The sequence below is a fragment of the Ambystoma mexicanum genome, chromosome 4p (assembly GCF_040938575.1).
Source record: "Ambystoma mexicanum isolate Mex_15411 chromosome 4p, UKY_AmexF1_1, whole genome shotgun sequence".
NCBI classification, from domain to species: domain Eukaryota; kingdom Metazoa; phylum Chordata; class Amphibia; order Caudata; family Ambystomatidae; genus Ambystoma; species Ambystoma mexicanum.
In genome coordinates, this window is record NC_090927.1 from 1,119,698,949 (window position 1) to 1,119,723,615 (window position 24,667).

Sequence of the window (24,667 nt, forward strand, 5' to 3'; positions counted from 1 at the left end):
GATACCTGACAGTTCCCTGGTCTTGCATATTGTTCCAATCCATTCGAAAGGTGATATTTGTGATCCCAACAACTATAGGCCGATATTGCTTCTCAACGCTTCTAGTAAAATCTTTGGGACCCTCTTGTTGAGAGAACTAAATGAGGCTTTGGGGAATCTTAGAGTGCTCTTGTGGTACCAAGTAGTCTTCAGAGCTAAAATGGGATCTGCGCTAAAGGCAACTGTAATGGTTCACCTAGGACCTTATTTAAGAGAGGAGACCAGGGTTTAGTATACATGACCTCTCTAGACATGAGTTGGACTTTTGATAGGGTGGATTACAAGCTTTTATGGTCAAAGTTTTGTGGAAGGAAATTACCGGAACCTCTGATACGATTGTTGGCAACAATACCACACTAAGAGTTAGACTCACGAGGGAAGGGGCCTTTTCCAATCTCACTGTATCCAAGGTAGGAGTAAAGCAGGGCTGTGCACTTGTGCCAATGCTTTTTAATGCCTACCTCTCGGACATTGACACACTTTGGGAAACTGACTCCACCTTTCCAGTCAGATTTGGCCATCTCAAATTGAACTGGATGGCCTTTGCAGATGACTTTTTCTTTTTTGACTGTACTCCAAAAGGGTTGCAAAGGACGCTGGTCAGTAATAATCTTTTGGTGAATGGATCTAAGTCTAAGGGGTTATCTTTTCGAACAAACTCAAACCTACAAGTCATGTGTTGGATTGTCGGGGACCAAAGGCTTGAAAGGGTGGAATCTTCTCGCTACTTGGGTTACAATTTGTCTCACAACAGTTCACTGGCTGAGATTGGGGCAAGATTGAAAGTGAAGTCCAAGCCATTGATATTGCAACTAAAGAGGGTCCACAACACTATTTGTGCTTTCTCTTTGTTACCTGTAATCAAATTCTATATGGCCAAAATTGAGCCTATAATATTGTATGGCTTGGACTTCACACTCTTGGAGGTGGGTGATATTATTGACTCCACTCAGGGCCTCGTATGGAAGAAGTCTTTGCGTCTGCCAGCAATCTTACCTAATTTCATCATTCATCGCAAACCTGGGTTTATCTCATTGAGCACTAGATATGCATGGCAACAATTACCTTCCTATGCAACAATTAGTGATCCTACACCTTTTTCTCTCCATGAAGTCTGGGGATTATCTGCCAAGGAGAGTTTGTTCCTTTGCTATGTGCTTTTAAAAAAGCTATGGATAATATTTTACGGGACATAAATTCCTCCATAGAAGAACTGGTCAGCAGGCTGGCTGCCACTAAGAAGAAATTGTTGTTGATTTGCAAAAATACCTGTGTTTATTCCCAGCGGCTGATGCAAGATCATGATATATGCGATTCAAATTCAACTATTGCCAACACTAGATCGTACAAGCAAATGGGTTAACAACTATAGGGTGAATTATGTGTCCCGCTTTTGTAATCAGCCATCAGCTAGTGAGTCACTGAAACATTTTGTGCTCTTCTGTACTGACTTGATAGGTCACAGAACGTTTTATTTTCAGTCATATTGGGGCCAGCAGAGGAAGTCTAATGCTGGCCTATTTTGGGCTCCCCTCATGTGGGGAGATAACAATTCTTGGTATTGCCATTGTATAACCTTTTTAAGGAATTTCTAGTATTGCTTAAAAGGAAGCCATAGAGGAATGATGTAGCCTGTCTGGGTTTGTATTTTATTAACTCACAAGGAACTGTGAGTTGTTTGAAAACGTTTTAATATGGGTTTTTTTCAATGATGAATTGAATGTTGGATTATGAATGTATGGATGCTTTTTTTTTTTAGGTTTAGTTGTAATGTGTAAAACATGTGTTTGTGTAACTTTGTGAAAGGCTTAGTTTGTATTTTACCTAATCATGCCATAACAAATTATTTTTTAAAATACACTTCCAGTCATACTTGAACCACTTGCCCTACTCTGATTTCATTTAATTTTCTGGCATTGATGTGTGGTATGGATGCTGTTTGCTTTATGCTCTGCTTCTGTAGATCCTCTGTCACATGTCCAATTACAGGGCTCGAAGCAACAGCATTAGCATCATCACTAGAGTTTACCAAGGATTATTGCATCTTCTTATTAATAGTGCCTTCAGCTGCGGGTGAGGAACGGCTGCTCTGACATTTTCCTCACTTTCACCGCTATCATCATCTTCTTTCCAAGAATGTACCTTCTGTGGAATCACGGCTGTGACCTGTTGCTTGTTTAAAGCTTTAAGCTGATGTTAATTGTTATGTGTCTGTGAAATCTCTGATGTTGTAAAAGTGTGTGGTATATTTGTTCCCATTAGATTGGTGCTATACCCACCATGTGGGTCATAATCTTGGGTGATACTATGTGTTTTTTAAAAAACAAGTATGTTTCAATAATGTTTTATAAAATTTTGAATACAAAATTAAAAGATTCAAATGTTATATCTGTGTTATTAACCAAGTCCATTTTGTCAGGACTAATAGGTTTGGAAGACTACTATATCCTCTGTTCAGACAGATGAGTAATCCAACAGACTAAGGTTTTATACCTTTTTCTCCTTTGTGTGTATATATATATATATATTGTCTACCTCGGACTGTGGAGTTAGGTTTCCAACGGGGCCCAACAATTTTATGTATAAAGAGACGTGTTGCTTGCTGCCAGTACTTGCCCTTCTTTCCATCATTGTACCATACCACTGAATATTGTCGCCAGCGCCCCAGTGCCAATCAGCTATGTTTCCCCAGCGTCCAAATCAGATGATGCATTGTTCTCAGAATCCTCTGCTCTTTCATGTTCACCGCTAGGTCCAGTACCAAGTACAATACGAAGTACAACCTATGGTGGCTGCTGCAGGTTTCTGTAGAATTAAGAATTGATTAATTTCAGACCTAACCACACTGCTAGTTTTAATGGCGGCCCCGGGGGCACTTTTTTGCTTTCTCCAGCTTGCTTCTTTGGAGGCATTTTGTGGACTGTATGTAAGCCTGCATGCACTCGTTTCCATTTACAGTATTCAAGGTTAATATTGTAATTAAAGATTGAATATAAATGTATTTCAAACATGTCGGTGAATCTTTTTGAGCTGCTGAACTGGGTTGGAGCAATGGTTGTGTGAACGCCAACATGGATATATTACTGACTGCTCCAGTTGCATGAACACTTGTGCACACTGTCCACTACTTTGAATTAATCATATGATTGCAGAGTCGCTGAATTACTTCTTCCTTCTCACTATTGATGTAGCAAGCATAGTATAATCATGTGCTAAATTACATTTCCCCTGCCATCCCACCTTGTGATTAATTACTATACCATCTCCATTCACCCAAAACAGTTTACAACTATACGCATGAAACTTAAAAAAAATAAGTAATTCAAGAAAAATTGCACATTGACAAAAATGGAATATTGGTACAAAATGATAACTATAAAGGCACACAAACATATTTTACCAATTGATGAAAACTATCACAGTTGTAAAAGAGTGATGTTGATCAAGTTAAAAAATAAAAGTGTGGTAATTAAATTAAAATACCATAGTGACAAAAAATGAATATGATCAGAACCAATAATAATCAAGGTGAATAGAGATACAGCAGTAATTCCTGAGAAATACCACATTTAGTATTTATCAGAAATAATAATAATCAAGGTGAATACAAAGTTGTAGTAATTAACAAAAAGCATTGCAGTGACTAAAACATTAATAGTGCTAAAAAATTATAATACATTAGGTGATTAAACATAGTAATTCGTGTAAAAAATCCCACAGACAACATTCATAGTAAATAAATAGTTTCTAGTAATTCAACAATAGTACCACAATATACAAAAAGTAATACTGGCCAGGAATAAACATATATATGCAAAAGGAGAGTCCTACATTTCTCAACCTTTTTCTTAGCTGTCAGAGGTTTAGTTATACAAATGTTTGTATTTGTCAAATGTTTACAGCTCCTGCGAGAATCTTTCTTTTGCAACCCACCCTTGGGGGATATTTTTCCAGCTATGTGTGACTCTGCCCCTTGACCAAAAAGTACACATTTCGAATTAATGTCGGACCTAGTCTATTAAAACAATATTAAGTTCATAACAGGAATCCTGGTCTAATGTTTCGGACACTTTTTCAATATGTGTTACTTCTACCTCAGGCGTTGCCCCTAGAATCCCCATTTCATCAGCAAAAATATTTTTTTATATCTCTTATGCTCTTATCTGCATTGTAGAACTAGTCTGGTAGCGAATTATTTTCTCAGCCATTGGCATTATGTACAGAATATGAATTAATGGGAAAAGCATACATTCCTCCCAAGCAGCATGATTGCTTTGAAACAAAGATAACATATCTCCATGAACACAAACTCTTGCATTGCGAATTATATATATATATATATATATATATATATATATATATATATATATATATATATATATATATATATATATATATATATAAATATATTACATCAGTCCCACACTCAGTTTTTTAAGAACAGTACATGAATATCCTCAATTGACAAATTTGATTGCCTTCTCAGCATCAGGTATACTCTCTGTTGCTTCTATGATCTGTGAAAGTCAAAGAGATTTGTCTTCTCAATTCTGGTCTTCGTCTAAACCATCCAGCCATCACTTTTTTTTGTTTTGCTGTAGTCACTCCAAGTCGGACGGGTATGTCCAGACATGGGCCCTGTGCTTGCTGGGCCTAAAGAACCAAGCTGCTCCTCACTGATGAGGCCCAACAAGGAAAAAACATGTTTGGGGATGCTTGTGGTCTCGTGCAGACGGGATGTGACCAAGCAGTTCGGGCCGGACTGTCCCTTTTGGGGTGGGACTAAGCCTGATTTTCACATGATTGTTCCCTTTTTGTAATGGCTTGGTAGGCAAATAACGATGGTCTGGAGGGTTGCGCATCGGCTGGGGCATGTTGCCCAGAGGAATTCCAGAGGTTAAGATTAATTCGGAACCTTCCAGCCATCACCTATTTTGTATTGCTGTAGTCACCCTGAGTGTGACGCATATGCCCAGACGTGGGTCCCGTGCCTGCTGAGCCTAGAGACCCTAGCTACTCCTCACTGGTAAGGCCCAACAAGGCCTAAACATATTTGGGGATGCTTTTGGTCTCATGCGGAAGGGATATGACCAAGTAGTTCAGTCTGGATTCCCCCTTATGGGGTGGGACTAAGTTGATTTACATATGGTCTTTCCCCTTTTGTAATGGCTTGGTGATCAAAGAATGATGGTCTGGAGGGTTGCCCAGAGCAATGACAGAGGTTAATATTAATTCCGAATCTTCTAGCCATCAACTCTTTTGTGTTGCTGTAAGCAAAGCAAGGCTCATTAGTTTGTTTTCCAGACAAACCAACAGCATCCTAGCAATTAACCCATTCCCTCCTGATGAACCAAACCCACCCTCCAGACCCGTCACATTTATATAACTCCAGCCAAATGATCGTTGAAACTTCCAGAATCCTTACACCATGACTTTCCGTATGCTACACCCACTTCCGATGCATAGCCTGTCGATAGTGTTAATGCAGAAAAGTACATTATCATGTACTTGATGGTAAAGATGGCTGACGACTTCTGCTCCAGGTGAAGGCTTCATTGTCGTGTCTCGCATGTACCAGCGTGATCCAGTGGCCTCAGCTCAACAGCCTTGTTCCAGTGCCTATTATATGATATGATATGGCATGTATAACACGCCTATACACAAGTGTTTCAAGGCAGACAGAAAGTTGGCATTCAGCCGTTTTGGTGCACATGTATAGTTCATGACAAGCAAGTGCCGATAGGGAGAAGGGATGTTTCACTCAACCAATGTCAGCATAAGAAAAATGACAAACACTAAGGATATGGTGATGTAGGATGGCACGATTGGGGGCTGCGATATACATATGTGTTCTCATGAAAATAATCCCTCCCTTCATTCTTTCCTTTGATTCTCCCAATCTCTTTTATTTATTCATCTTCTAACTATTTCAGGTCTGCATTCTCCCACACATCTAACCAAGCTGCATCTATATTGGATAAAATACCCCCTACCGCATGATATAAATATATTGTCAATTACCCAGGAGTTCTGGATCAAATAGAAGAATGACACTGAAGGCTGAGTTCCTTTATAAGGTCATGGAACTCTGAGGTGACTTGCACTATCCTCATACCGTACAGTAGGGGATGTTTATTTCCTTATACTACATGGCAATACACGGTCAGCCCCTTTAATACCTGGCGTTTTCGTTAACATAATCTAAGTGATCTACCAGTTGCTGATACGTATAGCCAATTTACACACTTTTTGGATTAACAAACAAACAAAGACATCTAATATTCAGCTTCTGACGTGTTGCCGAAAAACGATTAATTAAATGCATCTAAAAAACGTTTTAGTTTTGTGTTTTTAAATAATAGTAAACTGCATCAGTGTAAAAACATAAACATCCCACTATGAACAGTTCCTTATTAATGAACTGTTGCACAGTTTTACAGAAAGCTTTTTACAAGAAAGGAATTTTAAAAGCATGCCACAGCATAAGTTAAGTGATACAATGACAACTGAAACTGTGTTGATGTACTCAGGAGTGCTCCCACCTGGGAGAAAGCCTTATTGATGGTGTGCGACATTATGTGTGAGGACATCAGTTGATTTGCTGATGTAACTTGGAAAATATTTTCACAGCAATATTTAATAGCGAAATAAGCTACTTTGAGGCCAATTCCAGCTATGCTTTCTTTTTCTTTTTTAAAATAATCAGTATGTTGACCTCAAACCACAATGTGTGTCCTCCAAGTATTTGATATTTATTTGGTAACATTTCAAAGTGATAAGGCAATATGTAACGCGAAGCAGGTCAGCCATCTGGCCCACAGGTTTATTTTTGGACCAAGTATCTCTTTTATAGTTTCCTGGGTTCTATTTAAAATGCCTCTCTCGTTTCTTCTGAGAATAATTCCAAATGAATCTTTTCTGAATCATTACCTTTGTCCTTTCTTTGTGTTCCTTCTTTCATATTTAACAATGTATATATTATCTTCCGCGAAGGCATCGTTTATGCAAGGTTGTTCAGTGACTGCTTGGCCAGTCTTGTAAATCTTATTGATCTAAAAACCTTTGAACTTCCTTATCTTTGATTTGAAATGCATAGATGTTACCGATTGTATCACCCTGCTCAAAACCTTTAGTTTGCATGGGGTGCAGCACCCCCCCTGCGGTATTTCTCTGAGTTGACTTGCGTTTTTTTTGTATCCCTACTTTTTTCATGTTCAGCTATTTGCCATTGCCTAATTGCCTTGGTACTGGCCTGTATGAGTTCTTGGTCTCGATTATAACCTCAGTAGCTACATGTGTCCCCTGACAACAGTTTATGCACACGCGACATGTGTAATACTTTTGGATCTCATTCATGCGCGTCCCTTAGTTTTGCAATAATCCCTGGGCAACTCAGTAGAGATCTTTGATTTCTATAGCGGTGAATCCCCCAGTCACCATCATTGTCTAGGATCAGTGAACTGAAGAGATGAAGGAGTGCCTTGTGGCAGTTATTCTCCTCAGCATGGATCCCAGTGCTGCAATTAAATGGATGCACACCAGATTGAGGATCTGCAAGAACTGCAATATGGCCCATTGGTTTCTGGCTGTTATTCCCAGTTGATCTGCTTTAGAGGGTCCCATACCACATTAATGTCACTGGCAATTATTTCAAGATGCTGCAAGTCGGTAAGTTGTGAAAGGAAATCTATCTGCAGGCGTCTTTTGACTACTTCTCGGCCATACACAGAAGCTGGTGTAATTGTATCAGTTCCAAAGTTTTTTTTGACTAATGTCCAAAATCTGGCATCTCACTTAAATTGTTGAGGACAATTAAAGCAGCCCCTCTAATAAGTCTGTCTCAGATGTAATTATTTGATTTCTGGTGCCTACATTATAGATTTTTCTCCAATCTACCTTCATCAAATCGAATTCTTGTGCAAACACTATGCCCTCATTAAGAGTAAGCCGGTCCGGAATTAACGTGCCATGAACAATGGTACCAGTACCTTTTCTGGACCGACTCACTCTGAGTCTGCCGGTAGGGGCAGTAAACTACCAACAGGCCTGACCTGCTTGCAGTTCAGGCCCCTAACAGCAGATCAATGAGTGAAGCAGCCGCACCATTAACAACGATGCCGGTGCTTCAGTGTTCCCATTCCTGCGGAGTCAGGAATGGGAACTTTCCATTCCACCACCACACATAATATCCAAGTATTACTGGGATATAGGCGGCAGAAACAGTAGGCCAAGGTTGCATCTAGGCCGCAGGCACTACCGGCGGCCTAAAGGCAACCCTGTAATAAGGCATTTGGATGTGACGCTTCACCTCTTGACTGGACGTTTCTTATAGTATGTTATTGATGTCATGACAATACAGGTTTTGACTGTATTGCCATGATGCACAAAATAATTTCACTTCTTTACTTCACATTTTAGTCTCACTGTGTGTGCTATCCTGTCACCCCGCCAAACTCATTCATGAGGCCCCTCAGTACCATAATTGCCACTTGTCCCGGAGATCGGTACAGAAGTTATCCCTCTATACTGCCCTCTTTTGTTATGGCATATCATATTAATATGCTAACCATTGCCAGTGTGAAGATGTAGGTTTTCTGCAACCAGCAGCTGTCAGTATTAATGCATGCTGCAATTATCCAACAAAGGGGAGCATTACTAGTTGACAATCTGGTCCCTTCTAGATGAGCACTAGCAGTCTGTTTTCTGTCCAGTCTTTCATCGTTCTCAAGTATATGGAAAAAATGTGTCCTTTCCTCAAAGATAGAGTTTGCCTCCCAATACAGAGCATTATTTCTTCAATTTGTATCTGCCTTCTTCTGTTGCAGAGAAAACGTTGCATCCTGTTATTAATGGACATAAGACAAAAGGATGGTAAACCCCAAACCTGAATCCAAATACCAAATAGACTGATGCTCTGGCCCTAGACATCAACAATCAGGTCTCGCTATAGGGAGGAAGATCAATCACTTTAAAGGAAGAAACATGTTAAAATTCCAAGTATACGTAAGCATGTTCCTATGCTTAGTGGCTATTTTGTTAGCCTCTGTTACAGATTTGTATAGGTCCGTCCAGTAATAGCATACCCCACCTGGTGCCAACATGTTTAGCCACATTTCTGATATTTAAGTCCACTTAGAGAAGTCATTCCTTTGGAGGACATGTTTACTAGGCCTTTCTTACATGCATCTATTGCTTTACATTAATTCTCTATGTTATATATGCATCTTCATATTCTCCTCTTGAATTAATTCCAATTCGTTGCATTATTTGAAATACATACGCTTTATCCTTCATTTTAAATGTACTAATACCATCCTTTACCAGAATTGGCTTTAAAAAAGAAATTCTTAGAAACCTAGGGACCACCTTTCTGTCGAAAGCCAAAACAATGTTACATATAACACCCCTCTGCACCTCGATCTTTAAACTCGCAAACCAAAGAATTTGATGAAGCGATTTAATAAAACATTGAAAAGACTTTTGAGAAAAGCCATGAAAAAGATAGTAAAAAGTGTCAATTTGCTGTGAAAATTATCTTGAAGTCTCTCATTGACTTTCCTCATTTGTACTGTATGTGGGAAAAACTTACAGATGTATTAAACATGTTTAAAGAAGTTTGGGGAAAACTATAATTCCAGCAGTAAAATTAAGCCAAATTAGTCCAGAATACGAAATTCAAAGAAAGGTTGTATGGCACTTGGTTAATGAAAACCTTTTAAAAGCTCGGAGAAGCAGAGCAATATGAACAATAAGGCATAGTTCATCCAATAGTAGGAGATACAGTCATGGTTCTCTTTCTGACAAGTGAAACCAAGCTGTTAGCACAGTGGTATGGGCCATAAACCATAATTGAAGTGATCAGTAATCTAAACAACACGGTCAGAAAACCAGATCACCAGAACAAGGCCTAGCTTTACCACGATAACTAATTGAAAGAATGGAAAAGTGAAGAGGGTGATCAATAAGGCTGGCTGAATTCTGCCCAACCCTAATTACAAGTTAAATTGAATCCTGAGGCTGGAATTCGGGGATATATGTGAATATTGTGCGAAACAAATGTGTGAATCACAAAATAATGATTTATTTTTCACACCTTATATATGCGGGGGTCTCCCCCGCAGTTGCAGCCAATACCCCTCAATTTTTTCTATTAACTTAACACCCCCCCACATATGTATAGCGTAAAATTGGGTTTTCTAAATTTGGTATTTTGGTATTAAATATTATTTCATTCTTTATTTGGGTATGATCCGGCGATTCGGTGGACCTTCCAAATATTGCATGATTTGTGAGAAGGTAAAAACTGTACTCATACTAGTTAGTTTTCTTTTCGGTGGATCAATAATTGGAACATAATCTGCTGATGAGACATGATGGATTCTGGGAGTTTAGAAGGCCTTTAAAAAACGTGCCCACTAGAGGGGGGTGCTCTTGAGCAGTCAGGAAGATGGCCACATGAGAAAGAGCTCCGGCTCCACAGAAATCCTGCGTTGAAATAAATCCTGCTGCACACCACCAAATCGCTTTCTGAATGTCTCGTTGTGCGCCTGCTGGAACTGTGAGCCCGCGACCTGAGAATCGCTTGGACTCGCTCAGTGTAAACCAGAGAAGAGTTTGGGGGCTCTGGGAGGAGCTGCGGCCGCCCTATGCAACCCGGTATTACAGAGGGCTGCACTACGAGGACCACTGGGGTGAGAGACCTGAGCAGCATTCATTCTGTAGCAGCTTGCCGAGGTCAGTGCAGCCTCTGATTCAATTACGAAACCCCTCACATACACATACTATCCCGCCCAGCCAGAGCGTACTGAGGGCCGTGTTCAGCCCTATCTGTGCAGAGCGGAGTGCCCAGTGAGCCCACTGAACTGTGCCCCTGATAACGCTTATGCTGCGGTCACTGCTAAAGCTCACACCATGCTAATAAATGCAGCCTGAGATAAGTGGACTCGCATCCGAAGTGACCCGGTGCCAAGGTGCGGCACCTCATGTGCGGAATCAACCCCGCCATAATCTACCAAGGTAGGTCAACACAACATCTCCCCTATGCTGGGGACCCCCGGATCGCTACTTCGGCCTCCCACAGTGCCTAGACGCCAACACCCCACCATTTTGCCAACTGCCAGCTGCCAGGGGCGGGAACCCAGCCACATTCCAATACAAGTGGACAATTGGGCGCATTTCTTTAATATAGTGGCACCTGTGAGCTATATGGATGCAGACTGGTCGGTCTTGCTGCAACTTTCCACTGCATTAGATACACAGCCACACTGCAAACCGCAATATAGCCCTGAACATTTAGAAATACAGGCGCATATTTAGATTATCCTCCACCCGTTGTTGCCGAGCAATGTAAAATCTAGTGGCTGGACACAGTGCTCCTACGGAAACCCTATATTACAACACTCACCTCCTTTGAACCACGGTGAGAACTAGGCCGTCGATTTAGCTCGACCCTGGATGGTCGCAGATCTGAAAAAGAAGTAATTGCTGATGGATCGGGCAATTACCCCAGGCATAAACTCCTGGCAACAACATACACCCACCTCGAAGCCTCAAATATCTACACTACCCACATTGTGGGACCCGGGGACACTGCTGACACTTGCTACAAAAGCAGAACCCATGACGAAAGGGGCCAGGCGGAAAAAGAAAGGACCCATGGATTCATACACCAATACCCCAACCATGGCCCACACTGTCATGATGCCTACCCCCGGGTATCCGGATCGAGTCCATCAGCCCCAGGAGCAGGCATCCAGATACTTATTAAAACCCCAACAGCCCCGGCTGGGGGCTGTTTGGATTCAGTCCTGGCGCTTTAGGTGCAAGGCTCATAGACTTTACTTACCTTATGCAGACCATGCTGCAAATGAGTCCAAGCCAACATGAGGCCTGTATGGGACTATTTTATTACAGGGACTATTTTTCACTCGGGTGTGGTTCTGGGGAACTTCTTACCTGAGACTACTTTGCAGGCTATTTAAACCACGCCCGAACAGCAGCCCATGCTTCGTGTTATTCTGCATCCAGCAGCGTAACACTCACCATGTCTGCAAGTCAGCATCCAGTCTTCTGCCACGCCCGCCTCGAATCCGGAGCTCCTAGACAAAAGGAAAAGAAAGGAGAAGAGGTTAGATCACGGACATTATTTGATTCCTTACCTGGTTCCAGACCCAACACAGCTCCGAGCCTGGAAAGGACATTATTTCAGCACGCGTCTCTTCGCCAGCAGCAACGCCACGTTATACTCACCAGTCCACCGCATCTTTCGACTCAGCGCTGCCTCCATCATTTTCTTCGTCGAAACCCAGCACCTGGGGGGAAAACAAAAGGAATAACAAGGTGAGCCGAGAAAACCGACAAAGACAATCTCTTGCCACCATAGGCTTACCTGCTTTACCACCGGAGGTATTATCCTTTAATTCGCCACATCTTCCTATGCCGCACCTATAAAGGGAGCGAAAACAGCAAGTTAAACTCGTGTAACTTTTACCGGACAGTGTTTGGTAATACAGACTCTTACCTGAACGCCATCAGCTGCCTCCAGGCAATATTCTTTTGGACCCAGCTGCAACCTAACGAGGGAATGGAACAAGAGTGAACATCAGACATATTAAATTCTTTGAACTCTATAGACACTGGAGTCAATATTCCTCCAGAACTCCTCCAGTACCTTCAAACCAGTGAAGTAACTGGTATCTACGTGCCGCTGCATGCCATGCAGGATGGAGACCTCATCATTTAAAAACATAAGGTGAGGTTACCAAGAGGGTATATCGGAGGTGATTAGTGGGGAGAATGAGAACAGTTGGGGGGCCATCACTAAAGTCCACGGGTGGCTAAATCCCTTTCTCCACTTGCAGGAGAATACTTCTACGAGTCCAGCAGACAAGATTAGGCGGGCCAGTCCAGACAGTCATCTCTGCACTACGCATCACATTGGTGGAGACCGGAGCTGTCCGGGTCCAATCGACGCCCCTGTGGGAACCAGGTGAGCGTAACACACACTCCCACCAACCCAATAACCAATGACGATCATGCCTCAACTTCTGGAGATGCCCGTGAGGATCACCTACTTGTGTTAAGCTGGGTATCTCGTGAGTGAAGCGTACCTGAAGACTTGGAACAAGATCTTGACGTGGCAGCCAGACTGACGATGAGCGTATGACGCGAGGAACCGGCCTCTCCGCCACCCAAGGTTTAAACAGGGTGGAAGATGGACCGACTCCCAACGCCACGGGACGCACTCTCCTGATTTGCGTGGCGTCAGGACAGTGCAAGCACTGACAGGAGAGGCAGATGTAGTAAGTCCAAAGACTGCGAAGTCCGAAGTTGGTGGTAGAGTCGAGCTTCCGCAAACACTGGAGGAACAGGGATCGCAGGCAGATGGTAGATCTGACTGAAAGCAGCTGGGAGACTCAATGCTTCAAAGGAAACAGGCGATGACTCAGGCAGAGTGTGGGAACCTGACCCCCAGAACAGGACTGGGAACTCAACCCAGGAACAGGACTGGAAAGCCAACCCAATAACAGGACTGGAAAACCAACCCAAGAACAGGACTGGAAGACAACCCCAGGAACAGGACTGGAAAGGACTGAGAAGGGGAACCCAGGGAAAACTAAACAGAACCCCAGGGAGAACTCAGAAGCCCAACAGGATCCCCAAGACCCCAAAGGGAGAAGGACCAGAAAATCTGCAGGGGCAGGAACCCAGGGAAGGATGCAGGCTGAAGCTGGAGACTGAGCAGAGCCAGAACAGGTAAGTAGCGTAACAAGCGTAACCACGATTAGGGCAAACCGCGTTCAGACGCGACTTGCTCCTGATCGAGGCTCGCTTTATAGGATGGCCGGCACCCAAGAGAGGCTTGAAACGCAAGCCGCCTCGTTACTGGGTGCCGGCACATCCAAAGCGAGGCTCGGAACGCGAGCCCTTGCTGAGGAGAGAGCCCAATCAACTGCGCATGCGCTGAATCGAGACCGTGGTCTCCCGCGCATGCGCAGAGGACTCCCGACGGGAACCCTAGAAGCTCTCCCCATGGCGGATCCCCGCAAGCGGAAGCGCGGGTAGATCCGCCAAGAGGGAGGAGAGCGAGTCGGAGCAGAGGACCCCGGTCTCCAGGTAAGTGGTGTGACAACTTGTGGCGATGCAGAATGGCTTTCTGGCTGTAAAAATGAAGCTAGAACATTGTCTCCACCATTGGCTCGCTGAAGTCCAAGTTCGAGAAAGGAAGTGGGCGCATCAACGAAGCGCAGACCAGAATTGGAGAAACAGAAGACAAGGTCAACAGACATGACTGTAAAATAACGACATTAAAGATGTAAGTGATAAAATGTGCAATAAGTGTGACGATCTTGAGTCACGTTCAAGGCAAAATAATGTTCGCATAATCAGAGTACCAGAGGCGGCTTGTAAGGTTTGTTGAATATTTGACAAAAACACTGTTCGACTACACATGATTCTCATCACACTTCCTGGTGGAATGGGCCCATCGCTCATTGGCACCTGTCCCCAAACCGGGAGCACCCCCATGCACCATAATAGCAAGAATGCTCAATTACGGGACAGTGATCTCATATTGCAGATGTCCAGGGAACAGTGCACACTCCGCTACAAGGCTCATAACATCCACATTTAACCCGATTGTGTGGCCAATGTACAAGCTTTACAGGAATCCTATGATCCAGTCAAGAAGCTACTCCGAGTCATGCCCTCATGTTCCTGGCCAAGCTGACATTCCAACACGAGGGACGTGCACACTTCTTTGAGAATCCAGCCGAAGCCACTGCGTATGTAGAAGCATCAATTCCTCTCCCACAAAGAGACCATGACAACACCCGTAGTCCTCAACCACATAACAATGAGGCGGATGCAGAGGCTGCCCTGTGTTCAACAGGAGACTATGGGCGATATGGTCTCCTTCCTAAAATGTAATGTTCATGGGTTGAATAACCGGATCAAGGCAAGAAAGTTGCTAGCGTACTTAAACTGCCACAGTCCCAAGATAGTCATGCTACAGGAAGCCCATGCCAAAGGGTCACTTAATGAGAGGTTTGCAGCTAACTAAGGGACTCAAAGGGGTGCACTAATTACTAAACACAGGCTACGGGTGTGATGACCATGATACACTGCTAATTGTGCTTCCAGGAAGCTAAACGAAATATAGACCCCCAAGGGAGAAATGAGATATGTGATACTATGGGGAAGGCTCTCCGGGGTAGATGTGCTGTTAATCAACACATACTGTCCCAACCGTGACAACTCTGAGTTCTATGGGCAAGTACCAGAGATACTACTGGAAGGGTCTGCCTCCCCGATCATATGGAGAGGCGACTTCAATACAATCCACAATTATGTTCTTGACCGCTCGAGAGATACCCAACGTGAACTGACCGGTTCAGGCTGCATGCAGAGACAAATTATGTTACACTCAGAGTTGGCAGACGTATGGAGAGAACTCAACCCCGGAATACGTGAATATGCCTACGATTCGGGGGTCCATGATGCAGTCAAGGATTGATTGCTGGTTGGTTTCAGCAGGGCAGATGCCACGGGTGGAGGATGTGTGATCATCAGATCATTCACCTGTCTCACTATTGATACAATGGGAGGGCCCCAAAATTCCCCGACCCTTGTGGAGAATTCCACCATCATGCCTATTAGATGAAAACCTCCTGGAGGTGCTGGCTGGTAGGATCGAGGAATTCTTCCTAAGAAATGAAGGATCCGTACCACAGTACTCCACTGTCTGGGAGACCTTCAAAGTATGGCTGAGGGGTGAAATGATTTCTATGACATCTGGGAAGTTGAAAGAAATCTGTATAGAGTTGGGGATGGTGGAACTAGACCTGAGGCAATTAGAAAATGATTACGGCACAACACACGTTAGAACATTGCTGTGGCTCATTAAGGTGAATTTGTCCAAATGTATAGACTTAGCTGAAAGTGAGGTAACCTGATGAATCAACCCATCCAAGCACTGTGCTATGGGGAGGCCGATAAACCAGGCTATTTCCTGGCAGGCATGATCCAGGGGGAGAAAGCGTCCCAATACATTACCAGAATTAGAGGACAGACGGGCACTATGTTAACTACACAGGAGGAGATTAATGGCGAATTCTGACAATATTATGAAGCCCTATAAGCCAACGATGATGAGTGTACTGATGCGTGCCTGACCGACTACTTGGACCAAATTCCTCTACCTTTCTGCTGAAGCACAACTGTTAAAGGTCTCAGAGGAATCCCTTCAGGTTGGCCAACTACAAGCTACAATCTCTGAGGCTGTGATTAATGTAATAACAGGCCAGCGACTGAAAGGGCCTTGTACAGACCACTATCAGTAATCAACGCTGACACAAAAATATGTCTCCTACCACACATGGCAACGATGGTACATCCGGATCATTCCATATTTCTCCCTGAGCGGTCCACAGTGCTTAACCTGCATAAACTTTTCTGCATTATGTCCCAAATAAATCCGAGTGCTAGGGCTTTCGCGGCCTCCGTAGATGCAGATAAGGCTTTTGACTGCGTCTCCTGGAAATGTCTCTTTTGCAGTCCTGCAACAGATTGGACTTGGAGATCATTGCATAGAGTTTGTACGTCTAATGTATGTCAAACCATCTGCTAGCGTCCACACCAACAGCATGCTATCATCCAACTTCTATATGGGACGAGGGACAATACAGGGCTGATAGCTTTTCCCACTGCTCTTTGCATTGACAATAGAACCTCTAGCACGGATAATGCGGGAAAAGCATGGAAATAGGGGGATTCACATAGTGGGACTGCCACAGGTTATCTCCCTATATGGTAATGACACACTTTAATATATTTGCGACCCCAAACAAAATAAATCCCCAGTAATGAAGGAAGTCCACAGATTCATGACCCATTCTTGTTACCCAATTAATGAGGCGAAATCAGAGTTGTTTCCGTTGACCGACTCTACCCTCGCGCTGGCAGATTTTATGGGATTCCGGTGTGTCCCGTATAAATGTAAGTACCTGGGCATATCGATATCTTGTTCCCTTATAGTTGCCAACCACGAAATATACCTGGACACAATGGTGAGTAAACTACAATTATGGGCAAAAATCCCAATGTCATTGTATGGTAGGCGTTCACTGCTTAAAATGGTAGTGGTTCCCAAATTACTATATTTTTTTGCAATATCCCAGACTGTTCCGGGCAAGCAATCTTCGACAAACTACGCTCAATGACAACTAAATACACCTGGGGCAGGTGTGCCATGACTGAAATGGGAGGGAATGTCTGTACCATTCGAACAAGGAGGCCTTGCTGTACCCGACTTTAAGCTATATTATATTGTATCGCAGGCTCAATAAGCAGGCCATTGGTATTCCGCTACCAACAGTCCAATATAGCAGGCCTTCGAATCATACAGTGCCACACCAACAAACTGAAAGTCAATTATTCTGGCTGATAGAAACAAAGATTCATGCTCCTTCGACCCAGTATGTACGACGGTAAATGCCTGGTCCGGACTACTCAAGAGATTGGGAACGACGGGCCCATATTGTGGCTCGTCCCACTGTGAAATTGCCCAGGACTCCCCCCAACATATGACAGAGACATCAAGAATATGTGGGATGCAGAGGGTATGATGATCTTGCAAGACTTGTTCCCTAATGGGACGTTTGTTACTCATGAAGAATTCATAGCTAGGTTGGTGGATAGCCTGATTGGATCATTTCAATATTTTAGAATGAGGACAGTGGCTCGTCACCACTGGCCCTCATTCCCCCATGAACCAGACACTTGCAAACCAGTGGAAATGATAGTACGCTGTTGAGATCCCAGGAGACAGGTGTCTAGATTATACAAAGCATGTCGACTGACAAAAGAGGTCACACTTAACATGAAGTTCAGGCTGATACAATTCAACATACTTAACCAAATACACTACACTCCAGTATGCACCAAATGTCAGTAGTGACTGTATGAAATGTGGTATGGCTGCTGCAAACTCTCTCCATATGTATTTTTAGTTGCCCATTGATTATTGGACTCTGGCGGGGTGGTTGGTGTCCTGTTATATATTACTGGTATTCCCCCTATATTCTCCCCCCTTAAAGGAATAGTGCGCTCCGAAATATTATTGTCCCGAGGGTTCGGGCATGTGTTTTTAAGCATACGTTGATCAATCGTACAAACATTTCCTATGCACCTTACTGTAGTTTTCCACTTTTGTACACATGCAAAATCAAGCATTAGAGCGCAGCCATTTTGTGATATCTTATCCGTTGCTGCATCGCCCATGTAGGACTGCCCTTGTGGCACTAAATCATATCGCCTGCCCCGGAGCCTGACATCATTAGGCGCATACCGCCCATTTCACACCGCCAAAGCACATCTTGCGTCAACGTTCTCTGCACTTCAGCTAATGATGTGTCACCATGGAAACGGCAGGACGCCTCTTTCCTCAATAATTATAAACAGATCGCTTCACAACAGACAACATCCGATTTTCTTTTCTATTCCTCTCACTGTATTTCTTTGAGTATTCTGTGCCTCGTTTCTGTGCTCTCGTCAGCTACCTTTGTTGCTTGTAGCCCGTGCAAACAGATACCAGTACCATTACTACAAATTATTTTCTTTTGTTTCCCCCACAATGGCAACAATACAGCCCTACCAGTAAGAGCCGGAGTATTCCGAGGCGGAATTACTCGAAAGAGAAAGATGCGGAAACGATGGGGCTTCGGACGACAGTTGGGAGGACTATTCAACAGATGAAGAGCCTGGTCCTAGTCGCTTTGACGGCGTTTCCACCTTGTATTCCTGCAATCGGTGCACGCTAATGCCAACCGAGGAGGAGAACTGCTGCTGCCGAGAAAACTCTGGATGCTTGTCCAACATATCGCAAGGCGAGCCACGGCCCCCATGTGTTACCGAGCTGCCAGACTTCAGGGCAGCTTGACTCACACGGTTCTTGTTGAGGAATTTGATGGCGCTTATGCGCAACAGTTCTCCCTCGGAATCCAAGTAACGAGTAAGTATACTCTGGTTGTGATGTCACTTAGGCCACTACTATTTCAAGGTTGTCTCCTATATTGTCGTAACTTCAATATATTATTGACAAACCAGTATAGTCTTGCAATTCTCTAGTAATATTCGTATAATAGTCGTTCAATATTGTACAGTGTCTAGGTCTTATTTGCACTGGCAACAATGCCAGTGGATACAAGAATTGTCATTGGCAACTAAGGTTGAATACAATTATCTTGGTCATTTAAAAACAGTTTCTATTTTTCTCTTTCACAGGTGTTACAGGCTGGGGGCCTATCGTTCATACACCTGGTGGCTTCATGGGAGGCTTGGACACCACGTACGACGAGTAATACCCGCCTGTGCCGTTGGTGCCATTAGAGACACATTCCCCAGTGACAGCGGTCAATACAGGGGACTTTCCCTCACTGTGCTGCAACCTAAACGTTATAATGTGAAGTACATTTGTGCCATAAAATTAAGAAACAAAATAAAGCACAACAGAACTTCTATCAATGGTTGTTTCAGTTTTTCTGTGAATCAAGTGTGTCTCCATTCAGCAGTGTTCCGGCCCTTGTCTGCATGCCTCAGGCCCATCCATCCTCCCTCCATTATCAAAGGCAGTTGGCACCAGTGGATGTGTGCTGCCAAAGGGGGCTGGCAGGGGCAGGAATGGCCAAGGTGCCAAACACCATGTACACTTCAAAGGTATCTTCCGCACAGGGGCCATTTTACACATGGCCTATACAGACCCCTGTCTCCAGGCAGGATCCCCTGAAGCAGGCCGCGCCCCTGCAATCCACATAAGTGTGTCCCCATTCAGCAATGTTCCGGCCCTTGTCTGCACGCCTCAGACCCATCCATCCCCCCTCCATTATCAAAGGCAGTTGGCACTAGTGGATGTGCGCTGCCAAAGGGGGCTGGTAGGGGCGGGAACGGCCAAGGTGCCAAACACCATGTACACTTCAAATGTATCTTCCGCACAGGGGCCATTCTACACATGGCCTATACAGACGCTGTGTCTCCAGGCAGGATCCCTTGAAGCAGGCCGCGCCCCTGCAATCCACATAAGTGTGTCTCCATTCAGCAATGTTCCGGCCCTTGTCTGCACGCCTCAGGCCCATCCATCCCCCCTCCATTATCAAAGGCAGTTGGCACTAGTGGATGTGCGCTGCCAAAGGGGGCTGGTAGGGGCGGGAACGGCCAAGGTGCCAAACACCATGTACACTTCAAATGTATCTTCCGCACAGGGGCCATTCTACACATAGCCTATACAGACGCTGTCTCTCCAGGCAGGATCCCCTGAAGCAGGCCACGCCCCTGCAATCCACATAAGTGTGTCTCCATTCAGCAGTGATCCGGCCCTTGTCTGCACGCCTCAGGACCATCCATCCCCCCTCCATTATCAAAGGCAGTTGGCACCAGTGGCTGTGCACTGCCAAAGGGGGTTGACAGGGGCGGGAACGGCCAAGGTGCCAAACACCATGTACACCTCAAAGGTATCTTCCGCACAGGGACCATTCTAGACATGGCCTATATAGACCCTGTGTCTCCAGGCAGGATCCCCTGAAGCAGGCCGTGCCCCTGCAATCCACATAACACCACGACATATACACATCATTCATTCACATACACACCCTCTTTTCTAATTTTTTATAAACCACTTGATATTCAGCACGAGAGCATCTTTGAGCACTGCAAGTCAACTCATGAACGTGGTACCTGGGAACCTCGGTGACCACTGCGAATCTGCTCGTCATCTTGCTACCTGAGAACTTCTGTGACCACTGCGAATCTGCTCGTGGTTGTGCTACCTGAGAATATCTGTGATCACTGCGACTCAGCTTGTCGTCATGCTACCTGTGAACATCTCCCTGTTCTTCTGCCACTAACTACCCTGCTTGCTTCATCTAACTGTTTCTTGGTCAAGGTAAGGGCAAGTCACCTAATCATATCTTCTTGATCTCTAAATGTCTATCTATTTCAAGCGAAAGTACTCAGTAGTGTTATGTTCATTCCTCTCATTGCCATTGACTTGAGTTTAATTTGTTATGTTATCGATATATCAATTGTCATCAGCGTCAATTGGCATCGAATTGCATCCATAGCGGACCGTGTCAATATTATAAGCATGTTTCCTTTTGATGCACGATAGTACATTCAAGGGACGAGTAACATGTTCTGATTTTCATCACATCAAAGAATTGTTTATGAAAGTTATCCTATAATACAGCAAACCACGCTACACTGGTTTTGCTGTGGTGACCAAAACATACCTTGCATAGAAGAATGTATGGTATAATCCTTCTTTCTCACGTTTTTATGCAAAGTCATTTTAGAATAATGTTGAACTTTTTTTTGCAGAATTTACAATGCTTGCATGTACGATTTTCGTTTGCCCTTCTAAGACCCACGAGAAATCTGAAGGCACTACAATGCATGTATTCCCAAAGACTGTAGACCGAATAAGAGAATGGGTCAGATATTGCGGATATGCGCTAGCAGAGCTTGAAAGTAGAGTCAAAGATGTCTTGGAGGACAAGAGGGGTGATCGATTCCGCATTTGCAGCCTGCACTTTACCCGGAATATGTACGACCCATCCATGTACACAAAGAAGAATCAACTCAGAATGACTCGAAAAATTGCTCTCAAATGCAATACTGACTCTATTCGTTCACATGCCGCCTGAGGTGAGTCACTGTTCTGGATTTAGCCGTATCCCTTGGGGTAGTGAACAGGTAACTAAATGGACAGATTGGTGTTTTAGTTTTTTTGTCCCTTATAATACTTTTCATATTAGTAAGATTGTATTGCTTTTTAAATAAAGACCATTTTGCTAAACATCTGTCCTTGGTTTTAGAAGCCTCATAGAAAATTGATTTATGGGCACAGATAACTATGCTCTAGTGTCCTTTGAAATAAGCATAATGTTTTCATAATCTGTCTCCTTACATGCCAATTTTTAAGATTAGCATTTTTAAATCAAATAATATTTTTCCTTTACAACTCCATGACTATGCACTGAATATGAAGGAGCAAGATTCAGCATCCATGTCTTGCCTGGAGTCAACAACCACTTCGAGCGCGTATCAGGTATTCTTACTTAGCTATTCAGTTCCGGAATTGTTTTATGCATGGAATTTGATATAATCTGATCATATTTACGTACCGTGTCATTCGTTTACACAATGTTTCATTCGTGGATTGCTATTGAAATGTACCAATGTCTGTGTCACAATGTGTGTGTTCAATTTCAATTGTTTTATCCATACTAATTCAAGTACTGTGTTTCAGGGAGATGCTGAAGCTTCTACTACAATTACATCATCCCGTGTAGTTGATCCAGAGCCAGAGGTATGTGTACTGACAGTTCCCTCGAATAAAAGAAAGTCAGTCCTAGATCTGATACTATTAGACATTGACAATATTAGAAACAAGCAGTTTTTTCAAATTACTAGCTTGCAACATTTCAAACAATTTGAGATAATCCGATCATATTTACGTACCGTGTCATTCGTTTACACAATGTTTCATTCGTGGATTGCTATTGATATGTACCAATGTATGTTTCACAATGTGTGTGTTCAGTTTCAATTCTTTCATCCATATTAATGCAAGTACTGTGATTCAGGGAGATGCTGAAGCTTCGACTAGAATTACATCATCCCTTGTAGTTGATCCAGAGCCAGATGTATGCGTACTGACATTTCCATTGAATGAGATAATTTCATCATATTTACATATCGTGTCATTTGTTTACACAATGTTTCATTCGTGTTTTTTTTATAGATATGTACTATTGACTCTGTCACATTGTGTGTGTTAAATGTGTGTTAAATTTCAAATTTTTTCAACCATACTAATACAAGTACTGTGTTACAGGTAAATGCTGAAGCTTCAACTACAAAAACATCATCCCTTGTAGTTGATCCAGAGCCAGAGGTATGCGTACATACAGTTCCCTCGAATGATAGAAAGTCTCTCCCAGATCTGATAATATTAGATAGTGACAGTATTAGAAAGAAGCAGCTTTTGCAAATTGCTTGAGTGCAACATTTTGAAGAGTGTGCTTCAGACAGTCAACTTTGATGGAGTAAACTAGCCATCAATCAGGTGAAATCCCAAATGTATATTTTGTCTAAATGACATACACAATGTACGTGTTTATCTGTGTAAGCCATGTCTGCGAAGGAATAATTTTATTTCAAATACAAAAGACTTAACAAATGACTTATTTTAAATGGATACTATTTTCTAGGGATGTATACAAGATCCAGATATAGAAGAGGAGGCACGTGGATCCGCTTGCTGTTGCTGACGTTCCAGTAAAGAAGGTTTCAACAAAAAGCAAGAAAGATAAGGTCATTTATAAACAATTAAATTTTTTAACCAGTGATTTGTGCTGGGGCCTTTATAATATGCTTTTCATTAATATAAACTGTCCAATACTGTATGTGGATTTACATTGAGCATCTTTTTTCAACCTGTCTTCTAGTTGCCCGATTGTGTACGGACTATGCAGACACAGACAGCAACATAAACGAGAGATGCTGCTTGCCAAACAGTTTTCACCATGGAGCAACTATTAATTGAAGTGCGGCATGTTCAGACTCGAGATGCATTTGCCCAATGGCCAGAAAATGAATTTAATGTGACCGGCGAAGCCAGCAAAGTGTTTTTGGACCATTGCTACAATGTGTCTACTCCACCAGATGAAGATGAGACTGAATGTATTGAAGATGCTTTTGAATTAGTCGCAGACCACTTGACACAATCCACACCCGCCAAAAAAGGGCCACCCAAAATCCAGTCGACATTGATGTTTTCTCCGATTCAGGTTCAAGTAACAGACGCTGAAATGACAGAGACTGAAGCATCAATACAATTGACTGAGGATCAAGACAAAGATCTCGAATACAGTATGTCCAGTTTGACTGATATGTCAACCACAGTTCAGTCAGAAACAACATTAATGCAGGATGACAGTCTAATAAAGGAGGCCAAATATATAGTATTCAACAGCTGCTTGATGGAGATTATAAAGATGCTGAAATGTGTGCATTCAGTGACATGGGAAATATGCGGGAAGCAATTGGTGAATGTGACGCGTGTATCACAAGGCAGTAACCTCAAAATACACGCCACCTGTGAAATGTTCCATGAAAAATGTTGATGGTCCGCTCAACCAATACTGGGGAAACTGCCAGCTGGCAATCTACTGTGTGCAGCAGCTTTAATTTTCAGTGGCTCTAGTTTCATTAAGTTGTCCAGTTTCTGTACATTTGTGGGACTCCATTTCATTTCTAAAACAAAGTACTACAAATATCAACGTCAATATCTATTCCCTGCCATTAGTGAAGCTTGGAAAATTGAACAATTGTCTATTCAAAGTACATTCTCCGAAAAACGGTTCAGGCTAGCTGGCGATGGACAGTGTGGCAGCCTTGGATTTTTGGCAAAGTAATGCTCATATCACTTTCAGGACATGAAAAGTAACAAGAATTGTGAGTTTGGTGGTCGTGCAGGTGTCTGAATGTAAATCCTCAGTGGCCATGGAGAAACTTGTTTTTCTAAAATCACTGGAAGATCTACAATTGAGGGGAATGCAAATCAACCTCATAG